This window comes from Coenobita brevimanus, chromosome 23 (assembly GCF_032717465.1).
Source record: "Coenobita brevimanus isolate Jiangsu-jjx chromosome 23, ASM3271746v2, whole genome shotgun sequence".
Taxonomy (NCBI): Eukaryota; Metazoa; Arthropoda; class Malacostraca; order Decapoda; family Coenobitidae; genus Coenobita; species Coenobita brevimanus.
The window spans coordinates 56,500,575-56,513,815 of record NC_136976.1 but is presented as its reverse complement, the minus strand read 5'-3'; the positions used below and the strand labels follow the sequence as shown (position 1 = coordinate 56,513,815).

Sequence of the window (13,241 nt, the reverse complement as noted above, 5' to 3'; positions counted from 1 at the left end):
TCACCATCCCTGTCAGGACGCTGATGAAGCCATAATCAAGTTACGGATAGGCGACACTGGCCTAGCAAGTCACCTGTACCATTTGGGTACAAAAGAGCACCCTTGGTGGCAATGGCGTCCTAGGGTTGAAGAAACCATAGAACATTTCATGTTATGGTGCCCTAGGTTTCACTCCCTTCACACACATTTGAGAGATCATCTGGCATCTTTGGGAGTTTTCAACCTGTCTCCACATCCTCCTGGGATGGGGTAATGGGGTCCCTCAACTATAAGTTGTGTGGTACACGTCTGACTTTATTAAAAAATCTAGGCAGCTCTCCCACACATAACTTGAGGCCCTAATCAATCTGCACTGGAAGGGTACTGGGTCGTAGTTTTGGCTGTGTCCCTTAAACCCACAAGAAGAAGATGAATCTATAAATGAATTATTCAATTGAGATAATCAGTCACAAAATTTCCCTAATTTGTTATGGGGGCTCTTCCAAAGTTTGACCGAAGTACATTAAATTAAAGTACAATTACAATTCATATATAACACAAGTATTAATCAATGTTTTAACAACAGGAATAATCCAGCCATATACTACTCTCTGTACGATTATATACCTCGCATTTCCATTTCCCTGATCGTTTAAAATGAATTACTGGTGGGAACAACAGGCACTAAGTAAATAAGGGCACAAGACAATTACACAGTAATTTACACACATGCATAAAATTTAAACCGCTAAAATGAACATCAAGCTGAGTTCATTTATATTTCATTTGCGTCATCATTTTAACCATTCCAATCCCCGTTCCAGGAATACTCTACACACATCTCACCACTGACGCTAGTTGCTTGTAAAAAATCAGAGGGTTGAGGAAAAACAGCATATAATCATATTATTGGTGGTGAAGAATACTGACCCCAGCGATCGTTGCCGCAGCCTCAGCAAGTGACGTCCACAACCGCCAACTAAAATCTCCCACTAAATTGCGCTATCATAAAATTAATATGATGATGGTCTCTAAAGTTATCTCATAAAATCAATAAATTATAAACAAGTTTCCAGAGAAAAATTCTTTGTGATTTTTCAAAATGTGAAAGATTATGTTGAACTAGAGGCATGGCAGCAAAAGTAAGGGCGATTTAGAAAGCGGGTGACTCTCCATGAAAACAAGGCACTTCCCTTTCAGACTACCTAACTCGTCTGGCATCTCTACCGTCCTTCCGGCAAGTGATTCTAATAGTATTGAGGTCAGTCCTCATGGGTATATGATATTTATTGTTAACCTTACAGGAGAAAGGATGTAAAGCATTGCTTAGGTACTTATTTTTAGAAAAGGGATTACCGTTCGTGTTAGAGCCTGTCATCCAATTTGTCCATCTATATCCAGACGCCTTAATCCCGGAAGAGGTGGCCACAGACAAAACGCCACCATATCGCCCTGTCGCCTGCCATGTTGCTGCCCCCCACCCCCCAACTTACACCACTTTGTCTTTACTCCATCCCTCCACCTCACTCACACTCTCTCCTTTGCTTTCTATCACATCCACTTCAGCACCACAATGCTTTTTCATTTCCTTATTTGTCAGTCATGTTATTTGTCAGTCTTGTGTCTTATCTTACTTGTCATACATGTAGCCTACTGTAGGTGTCATCACCATGGCCAGTTTGGAGACCCACTACTTCCACACCTCTGCCCAATCCTTAGGTATTGGAGCTGGTCAGTGATTAAATTTGATGTAGCTTCTTTGTAGATTGGGCCATGTGGGATTGGAGGCTCAGCTGCTGTGGTTACAAGGGATCTCTTCATACAGCTCCACATATTTCTTACATATAACCCATTTCCACTGCTCTCAGTTCTTTATCTTCCTCTTCTTGTTCTTCTTGTGGGTTTGAGGGACATGGCCAAAACAATGGCCCAATGTCCTTCCAATGTAGACTGATCAGTGCCTCACAATAAGTGCAGGAGAGTTGCCTAGATTAATGGATGAAGTCAGATGTGTACCACACGACACATTGCCGAAACCGAGGGTCCCCATCACCTTCTTCTAAGAGGATGTGAAGAGGCAGACTGAAAATTCCCAGAGATGCCAGGTGATTCCTCAAAGGTGTGCAGAGGGAGTGGAATCTTGGGTAGCAACACAGCATGAAATGTTCTATGGTCTCTTCAACTTGGGACACCATGGGCACCAAGAATGCTGTATCACACTGAAACAGTACAGGTGACTTACGAGGCCTGTGTGGTTCAGCCACAACCTGGTGATGGCAGCATCAGGATCCTGACAGGGATGGTGAGCCCAAGGATGTGCAGAGGAGATTGTGTGAAAATGTCGCAGGTGGAAGGCAGGGATGTCAGCCACAGGGTTTGCATTCCATTATGACATGCAGGCACCTCATGCAAGGTCAGGGAATGCGATGGTGTTGGGTGCGACGAATACCAACGTCCTGGAGGTCAGTGCCTGCCTTCCTGCTGCATCTGCTATATATATATCATTGCCATGGATACCTACACATGAGGGATCCATTGAAGGCAAAAGTGCCTGGGAGGAGAGGCAAGGAGAAGGAGGTGCTTCAAAATAGGATGGACAAGCCTGACATGAGTAACTGGACGATCTGAGAGGAAGAGGGCAACTGAAGACTGTGAGTGATTACCAGTACATATAACCACTGGTTTGGGATGGAGGAAGGTCATTACATACTCAAGGGCCTGGAGGATGACCAGTAGTTCTGCAGTCGGGAAACCATGCTGCCCACTGAAAGACCAAGTTTGGCATAAGGAAAGATGGCCAAAGTAGACTGCCGAGGCAAAGGAAAATGGGAGGGGAGTGGGGCCCATCTGTGTAAATCCTAAAGAAGTTCTTGTGAAAAGAGAAGTCCATGCTAAGGAAGAGCTGCAGTTCCAAGATTGCATCAGCTGACTTCAGGAATGGCACTGGGAGATGGGGGGAGATACTCACTGTCAAGGACATGAGAGTAACGTTTCATTTATAAATGCTCTATCATGCTTGCATGTATCGGCCTTGGACATACAATGGCAGTGTTCCATGCAGCTTAGTCTCTGGCAGCTTTCCTGTTCAGTCCCTTCTCTCTGAAGTCTCAGTGTATTACCTCATCCCAGGTTTATTTTTGGACTGCCTCTTACAGTCTTACCATCATTGTTCACACCTCTTACTTTCTGCATGCCCAAACCATCTCAATCCATCCCTCCTTATCACAACACCAATAGGCTACACTGAAGTCCCATCCTTCCTCTCAACTCTTCAATTGCTGTCCTAGCTGTCCCCTCTTCCAGGCCTTGCATTCAAGGATGCACTATTTATCTATCTAATCATTGTCATTCCTGTATGTTTGAGCCTATGAATCTCCTTGTACCTTACTGCCCTCATCTCACTACCATACAGTGCGACACTCTTACAATATGGCACATACAAGGATCCCTTGCATGGAGCCCTCTCATTGGTAGGAGAGGCAACAGCTCCCTGAACTTCCTCCAACTACTCCTTACTGTAGCCACCAAGCTGGCCCCAAGCACATACATGTTCCCCAATTAACAAAACTTCACACACTGAAGTGACACCAACAAGATCACGCCTATCAGTCTCTTGTTTTCCCTGCCACATTACACACATGAAATCAGCATTATTTCTCAGCCTACCTCTAATACCACTACATCTCATTTGCACCTGCTTACCACAAACACTACACAAGATGGAGTTACTTCCCACCGCCTTGTGGCAAACTGTGCGTGTCCACACACCCTTTTCTTTGACAGTAGGCTACTACCACCACCAGCTCCAGATATCATCACTTTTGTTTTATCTGCATTTTCTCTCAAACCCCTATGCCTCATTTTGTCTCCCCACTTCCTAAATCTTTACTCCTTCCTCCTTTCATCCTCTGCAATCAATACCAAGTCATCGGCACACATCTCCCATGGGAGTCCATTTCTGAAGTCATGCAAGAGTGCTTCTAGCACCATGACAAACAATACGGGGCTCAGGACTGGCCTCTTATACATACCATCATTCACTGAAAACCCATCACTCAAATCTCCATTCACTTTCACCTGGGTGTGAGCACCCACATACAAAGTCATAACCAATCACAACAGCAAGATATATTAATTACGGTATTGATATTTTCTGTTTCCATTGATTTAGGATTTCATTAATTATGCTATGAAGAAACTACAGTATTGCATTTCTTTCTGCACTACCCTAGTTAGCATTGGTTATTAGATTTCATCAGCTTGCATCCCACCTCACAGAGTGCATTCAGCAGCAGTGTACAATGGACACATTCTGGCTTCATCTAGTGCATCAGGAATGCTTTTTTTTTTTAATTGGATGCATGCTTTCCCTTCCTTGGTGTAAATATGTCTGTTTGCCCTAGACAGATGCAAAGTTGCCTACATAATACAGTACAGTCTCAGTGAACAGGGAAGCTTGGGGAATTTACCTTCCCGGTTACCGATTTTTCCCGGTTGTCTGATGTATACTCTTGTACATAGGCTATATCATTGCATTATATTATACTGCTCATATTCATGGCCACACAAGCAGTTCCATTTGAAACATAACCCCCCTCTTAACCACACTCCACAGATGCATCACACATGATTGCACTGTCTTACAGTAGTGCAAAATGCACACAGTTAGTTCATTTTTTTAAAAATAGTATTCGTTATTTTATTCATAAAACATGGAAAAATAAACAAAAGAAATAAGTCTTGATCATTTATTGAACTGATTTTGGAAAGAATTGTTGTACAGTAGAATTATCACGACTCCCATACTCACACTTGTGTATACGTCTGCGGCCTGCCAATTTATTCCTCACCTGACCTCCATCGTTTCACCCTTCACTCGCCACTCACCTGTTTTGCAGATGGTGCAATAAATACCTAGCTACATATTGCAAGCACAGTAATTTTATCCAGCAAGACAAACCTTCATTTCTATCAGCTAGATTTTGTCTTCTCTACTAAAGCAAATACCGGTATGTTCCAAGATGATGTATATATTCATCTTAGAACGTATTTATAAATACATTGTAAGATTATGTGAATTCATCTGAGAATGCATTTGCAAATGCGTTCTGAGATGATACAAATTCATCTTAGAACGTACTGTATTTGCATTGGCAGAGAAGGTAAAATCTAGATGATAGAAATGAAGGTTTGTTTTGTTGATAAAATGATTGTGCTTGCAGTTTGCATATATTCATTGCATCATCTGCAAAACAGCTGTGGCAAGTGAGGGGTGAAGTGATGGCAGTCAGATGAGGAATAAATTGGCGGGCTGTGGCCGTATACACACATTTGAGTATGGGAGTCATGATAATCTTACTGTACAACACTGCTTTCCAAAATCAGTTCAATAAATACGAAGTATCTATTTCTTTAGTTTATATTCCCATGTTTTTATGAAGAAAATGAATAATATTTAATAGAAAGAACTTGTGAAGGTACTCTAAGATATTGCAAGCTCATTGGTGGTTAAGTGGGTTCATTAGGTAGAAACCGTACCCATACCACACAGTTTCTGCTGATGAAGAGTACTGTATACCTTTTTCAATGGATTTACTGTATTTGACTTGCTTTTCACGAAAAACTCCTTGAGCTTGGGTCCTGAGACTTGATAATCATAAATCGTGTAATTTCCTACACTCAGTTCTGTTACCGGTACTAGTGTCTTGTAATGTTCACCTTTTTCAAGTCTGTTGCATATGTCCAACTTCTGTTTCAAGGTGAGCACAATGTGCTTAAGATTAGCTTGCAATTTAGGAAACATGGAGCGTACAAATCACAATCATGGCACGACAACACAATTGCAAGAGTCTTGTTTACTGACTTGGCAGTAAGCTGACTGATGATTTGTGGAGGTACAGAGGGTAACTGAATCATAGGAGGGAAAAGAGAGGGGGAAGAGGGCTGGGAAGGGGACCTTGACTGGAAGTGCCTTCACCTCACATTACCCGACTTCGCCCATTCTCATGTGACACACGACTATCCCGTGCAGAGGCGACCATTCAAAGTGGCACACGCTTATACCTTTGTGTACTTATCTGACAGTCAGTGAATTTTTCCAGTTGTCTGATAATCTCAGTTAGCTGGTTTCCGGATATCTGGGACTGTACTGTAGTCGGGTAATGGAGTCGTCACATCCGTACACCAGTATACGTACATATGAGAGAGGATTCCAGTTGCCAGCTACTGCACATTTTTTTTCTTCACCTTTTATAACACGTGGTGGTAGGTGGTGGCAACCATCATCCACTCACTTGATGTAGTGCTGCCTACTTCTTCCTTAGCCTTTATCATTCTTTTTCTGTGCCTGCCCTCCTGTCTTCCTATATCTCCCATCTTTCCTGTCACTTCTTATTGTTCTTCTTTCCTTTACAGGTGGCTTTACATTGAGTGACAAGCCAAATGGTTTCCTGTAAGCCAAGAAACCATTTACAATGCTGGGTGGTAACCATATAACCAACCCATACGTGCTCCCTACGTGTCAACAAGTGGGTTTTTGGAGGGTTAGTGTCCCTCCCCGTAAAACCAATAACTCAAAGTCAAGTGGCCACCCCTTATGGGATTATGGTGTCTGGCAATAGATATAGATAGATAGTAAGTATAGCTAACATTCTTTCCTCTCTAGGCTTGGGCATATTACTGTGTTTTATGGTATAAATTTTGACCCCTGAAGAACTCAGTACTGTACAGTGGAACCCCAGAATTCATACGCCTCTCTGCTCGTACAACTCAGTTTTCGTACAGCTTTTTCATTCCAAAATCTCTCCAGTTTTTATACAGTGACCTGCTATTCACACTAAGAGATGTGGCGTCATAGGTGCCACGTGGTCGCCAGTCCTGCTGTGTCTTCCGCCGGTACGCATCAGTCATGCAGGCTCCATTAAACTTTGTGGTAAATTATGTATTTTCGTTAGAAAATTGTTCATAATCATGGGCCCTAAGAAGATTAGTGAGTTATCTGGAGCTAAAAGAAAAGCAGTGAGAGTAACAATTGAGCTGAGAAAAGAACTCATTGTAAAGTTTGAAAGTGGAACCCGCATCTCCGATCTTGCCATTCATTATGGTGTGGCGAAATCTACCGTTTCACCCATACTGAAGAACAAAGAAGCAATAAAAGGGGCTAATGTGGTGAAAGGAGTGACTACTCCTGCTGTGAATAGGTCACCACTTATTGAAGAAATTGAGAAACTATTGCTAGTATGGATTAATGAAAAAAAATTGGCTGGTGATAGCCATCAGCTCTCCGCAGTACAGGTAAGATGCTGTAAAATTATAATTTTTGTCATCTACAGATATTTTCTTTATGTTAAAGGTTTCATGTACAGATTAATGCAAAATATATTGTTTCTTATAGACAAAAATAATTCAGTTTTCGAACAATTCACAACTAGTACAGCCTTCAGGAACGAATTGTGTACGAATTCTGGGGTTCTACAGTATTCATGAACTTGTTGAACAACTGGATACTGTAAATAAATAAATAAACCATGGTGTATCTAGCTACCAGGTATGTATTCTGCTCATATTTATGAACTTGTTTAATTTTGCACCTGTGTGAGTACAGCAGCTTACCAAGTGAGCTATTTACTTGAGAGGAGCATGTGGAGTGACGTGGAGGGACAGGTTGACGAATGAAGAAGTGAAGGAACGCTGTGGGGTGGATGCGGATGTGGTTGAGAAGATTAGGAGAAATACACTGAGGTGGTTTGGACATGTGAAGAGAATAGAGAATGAAAGACTGACTAAGGGGGTGTATGTAGGTGAGATGGAGGGAGGGAGGGGGAGAGGTAGACTGAGGATGAGGTGGAGGGATGGAGTTGAGAGGTATATGAGGGAGGGGGGGGTGAGTTGGGGGGAGGGTAGTCAAATGGTGGGTGACAGAGCGACTTGGAGGCGTTTTGTCTGTGGCCACCCTTTGCAGGATTAGGGCGTCGGGCTATAGATAGATAGATATTAATATTGTTGTGTTTTATTTATAAATGCTCCAACATGCATGCATGCATCGGCTTTGGTCACCTTATAGCAGCTCTTCACGCTGCTCGGTGTCTGGCAGCCTTCCTTTTCAGTCCCTTATCTCTCAGGTCACACACTCTATACCGGTATCCTCGTCCCAGGTCTTCTTCAGTCTGCGTCTTGCAACCCTACCCCTGATGTTCACATGTCTCACTTTTTGCACCCATTTAATATGTAAATAAACTTGTACTGTATTATGCCACATTTCTTATAGCGAAATATTAAAGAATACTGTGTTAGACAGGGACAGATGATCTTGAGAGGTGTCAGGCAACTGGAACGGAGTGGACAACTGCTACTAGCTAGGTAGGTTAAGTTGATCATGTAACTCTTGTAGATAATTTGTAAGGCTGACCCAAAATCTGCAATGGATAAGAAATATTCAGTACTATACAGCACACTGCATCATGGTCGTTTGGCCAGCAGGCAATGGGCGAAACAGACAGCTGGAGGACCAACCAAAATTTTAGCCACTAACGGGACATTTAGCTGTTTTTTCAAGCAGTGTTTTTCAGCATAGGTTTTTAGAAAATGTCCATTACTCATCTAATGCTGTACAGAACAGTCAGATTGGTCATACAGTAGTGGAACAGGTACTGAGAGGGTGGGTGGGGGGGGGAACAGTAGCAATGTGTGAATGCCAGGCTAAAGTCCCATTCTATATCATCCAGTTATTTATAGCATAAGGAGAGTAAGGGCTAGGGGAGGGCTACTTAATCCAAATATTTAAGATGAGAATGACCACTTGCTCTTCCCTGAATAATATTATGTGAGCAGTAAACTTTAACCACTCCTTGGTCGTACTCCCTGATGAGCCTAGATTGGCTTAAATCACTTTAACCCCCTAGACTATCAGGCACCCATCTGCTTATTTGGTTACCACCCAGCTTAGTAAATAGCTTCCTGGGCTACCAAAAGCCTTTTTTTTTTTTTTTTTTTTTTTTTAAGGATCACATGAAGATAGCACGGCATTGAGTGAGTGAATAGTAATTGTCCCCATATACTCCCTACCATCTACCACTGTGGAGAGTACATGGCATATGAGAACATAGCATCTTTACTAGCCATTGTGCATAATTTGTAATTATATTACATGGAAAGTTCATTTTTGGACATTTTTAATTTTTAAAGTTGATGGGGGTGAGATAGGGTCCAGAAAGCAAGTAATAAAGCCTGATAGAAGGAGAAACTAACAAAAAGTCCGCCCACCTGAATAGGGTATACTGTCATTCACTTGTAATCAAATCCTCCTAATCCTGACTCCATTGCACAGACATAAACATCCACACTAATGCACATTGTACCACCTATCAACTAGAATCAGTTTGACAGCTATCTCCATGAGGAAACACCAAGGATCCCAAACCTTTGTCAAATATTCCTCTGTACAAAATTCTTTCAACCAGCTCATTCCACTGTCATTCCCCTAACCTCATCACTCACTATATATTGCCTTCTCACACAGTTATTTACTATATCTGTTCACATTCTTCTTGGATTGCCACACCTCCAACCACCTTCATCCTCACTCATATGTACCCTTTTCACCTCTGTATTTACACTCATTCTCTTTATATGACCGTATCATCTAAGAAGACTGTCTTTATCTAAACTCTGGTGTCTACAGACTTCCTTACTCCACATCTTTTACAAATCACATTAGTCCTTACCCTATCCATTCTTCACCCTCCACACATACACACACTTCCCACATTTCCACTGCTGCGCTAAGTGTGTTGACTTTTCATTTTCGTGCCACGCCTTAGTCTCACACCTGCGTATTAATTCAGGTACTAAGACTCCTTCATGTTAGCCTCTCACAGCTGCCACATTCAGCCTTTTTTTTTTTTTTTTTTTTTTTTTTTTTTTTTTTTTTAAATGCAAGGAAGAAGGAACCAAAGGCTGAGCTCACAGAACGTTCCTTCCAAGAAAAAACAAAAAAACAAAAGAGAGCCAAATTCAAGATCCATTCATTTCAAGATGCCTGGACACACTGCGTTTGAAAGTCTGGAGATCATAGGAAGTAGGAAATACAGACAGAGGGAGACAGTTCCAGAATTGACGTGTTGCATTTAACTCTTGCATTAGAGAGTAAGGGATGAGAGTTTGTTGCTAGATGGGTGCTGTGCACCCATTGTAGAGGTGGAGGGATGCAAGCACACAGTTCAGAGGAGCAGTTACCATTGAAGTAGTGATAGAAAAGAGGTAAAGAGGCAACAGTGCGGTGAAAAGACAGAGGTTGAAGGGAGCCAATGAGAGGGGGAGAGTTGACTCCATTCTATTGAGAAGAGCTGTACTGTATGTGGGGATCCTCCCCACACATGAGAGTTGTACTCTAAATATGGGCGAATAAAACCCATGTATAAAGTCAACAACTGTTCAGGGGTGAAGAAGGCACAGAGTCGACTTAGCACACCTAATCTCTTGGAAGCAGATTTTACAAGAGATGCAATATGATCTTTCCAAGATAAGGCCTTCATAGCACCAACCACTTTCTTTCCCTGTGCCATTTTATTTTCCACATCTTTTACCACTTTTCAGTCACTGCAGCCAAGTACTTAAGCTTTTGCCAATTTGTCTCCCTCCATTCACCATAACATCACATCGGGAGTCACCTTCTCTCTCGGCAGATCATTTTACTCTTATCTACATATTTTTAAGGCATGATACAGACATCCACAGAACTTTGCACCAGTCTACCAAGCTCATGTCCACTATTTGCAAGCAGCACTACATCATCTGCATACATGAGAATTTAGATACTCCACCCATAATTCATTAACAGTGCCTTCCCTCTTTCCATGACTTAAGTATTTCTCACTCTCATAACCCCATTCATATATATATTGAATAGCCACAGAGACATCGCACAGCCTCACTCCAGTGCAGATCTTAAACCACTCATTTAGCTTAGATGCTACCTTCTCCAACTGAGACCACACTAGTCATAAAACTCGTAACAGCATTCAGAAGTTTACCACCCACACCATACGTAGAAAAAGCCTTCCATAGTCCCTGGCTCTTTACCTTATCCTGTGCATTTTCAGATCCGTATGTGCTATAAATACCTATAGCCCTTCTCATAAGTCTTCTCCACTGTGTAGCCCATTGCAGATACAGAAATTCCTTGAATATTGCAGGGATTAGGTTACCAGAAACCCTATTAATGGCAAAAAACTTGATTACTGTTCACAGATTAGGAATATACAGCACACAGGGCATGATTTTCATTCTCTGTTTACAGGATAGTGATCCCATAGTTATTGCACATAATTGGTACTAGGCCTAGTGCGTGCATTATTACAGAAGCACAGAACCTGTGGGATTTATCCTAATTTGTAGTGGGCATCCCACTTGTAAACTCAACTTTTCCCTTTTACAACAGTTTATACCCACTAAATACATACATACTGTTATGGTAAGTATCAGAAACACACATAGCCATGGTTTGGGTAATAAAAAGTGATGACAAGGGAACGCTGTGGAAGAAACATACTGTATATCACAGAGATATCTGAGATGGGCATGAGGTAAGGGGTTCTGAGGCAAGGGAGTGTAGAGTTAGTGGTCTGTACCACCTGCGATTAACTGAAGTTGGGCCTCATCTTTGAATCTCTGAAAGCCATGAGAAACCACAGCTGCACCATCACTGTTGACAGACTCTAGCTCAGGTACATTATAAGAGTGTTTTTAAACTATTTAATAATCCTGATGACAGTAGAATATTCAGGCCAGCTCTCATGTCTTTCAGTTGTCTATTTTTGTTTCATTTTTGAAGGCTCCAACATGCCTGCATGAATCAACCTTGGTCACCTAATGGTGGCTGTCCATGCTGCCCAATCTCTGGCAGCATCCCTATTTAGTTCCTTATCCCTGAAGCCACACTCAGTGACCTCATCCCAAGTCTCTTTCACTCATCCTCTAGCTACCCTACCCCTAACAATAACACTTCTCACTTTCTGCATCTACTTATCATCCCCCATCCTTTCCACATGCCATACCATCTCAATCTACCGTCCTCATCACAACACCAGTACATTTCAGTTGCATCCTACCTCTCAGCGCTTCCATCGTAAACTTAGTCCCCCCAAGCCTCGCATTCAGGGATGCACCACACATCCACCTAATCATTGTCATTTCTGTACGTTTGAGCCTGCGAATATCCTCTTCTTTTACTGCCCAGATCTGACTACCATACAGCATTACACTCCTAACACATGCTGCATACAAAGATCCCCTAGCTTGGAGGGAGAGCCCTCTCATTGTCAGGATAGACAGCAGCTCCCTGAACTTCTTCCAACCACTCCTCATTCTAGCCACAGAGCCAGCTCCAGCCCCACCTCCAGTACATAATGTGTCTCCAAACTAGCAAAACTCTTCCACACAGTCAAGAGACTCACCAGCAAGTTCAATCCTTTCATGCCTGGCAATCTCCACATACTCTCCCCGACACACCGCACGTATGAAATCAACATTATCACACAGTCTGCCTCTGATACGACAACATCTCTTGTGTGCCCACTTATTACAAACACTGCACAAGATGGAATTATTTCCCACGTCCTTGTAGCAAATCGCACATGGCCACTCTCCCTCTTCTTTGACAGTACTGCCTCCAGCCCTAGATATCATCACTTTTGTTTTATCTGCATTTACTCTTAATCCCTTGTGCCCCATACCATCTGTCCATTTCCTAAAGCTTTCCTCCACCTCCCTTTCAGTCTCTGTGATCAACACCAAATCATCAGCTTGCAATATCTCTCATGGGAATCCATTTCTGAAGTTATGTGAAAGGGCTTCAAGCATCATAATAAACAACTAGGTGCTGAAAACTGACCCCTGATGCACACCAACATTCCCAGAAAACTCATCACACTAGTCTCCATTCTCTCACACCTGGATGCGAGCACCCATATACATGGCCATAACCACCCTAACCCTTTCAGTAATATCTTTAACCCATGGACTGCTCAATTACCTTTTTTTTTTATCCCAGCCTGTGATGTGCAGAAAAATGAAGAAGAAAAAGTTTTTTTTCTAGTTTTTGTTTATTATGAACTTGAAGATAAGCATCCAGGGCATCATGCGGTGAAAAAAAAAAAAATCTCTCTCTTTTTCTCTCCGTCTTTGTGTAGGGCCATGCATAAGTTTACGTAGGGGAGTAGTGAAAAAAAAAAAAAAAAAAAAATTGCTTTTGTTTATTATAAATT

At 42.1% G+C, this 13,241-nt stretch overlaps 2 protein-coding genes across 2 annotated transcripts in view; one reads left to right on the top strand and one right to left on the bottom strand.

The window, feature by feature from the left end:
- LOC145392987 (uncharacterized) overlaps positions 1-942 on the bottom strand; it is a 200,874-nt gene extending 199,932 nt beyond the window's left edge. The window contains exon 1 of the mRNA XM_080267291.1: positions 910-942. The gene's annotated coding sequence lies outside the window, so the exon portion shown is untranslated. The remainder of the gene's footprint in view (positions 1-909) is intronic.
- A 249-nt stretch (positions 943-1,191) lies between these two features.
- Positions 1,192-13,241, top strand: part of LOC145392989 (mitochondrial protein C2orf69 homolog) — an 87,314-nt gene continuing 75,264 nt past the window's right edge. The window contains exon 1 of the mRNA XM_080267294.1: positions 1,192-1,240. The gene's annotated coding sequence lies outside the window, so the exon portion shown is untranslated. The remainder of the gene's footprint in view (positions 1,241-13,241) is intronic.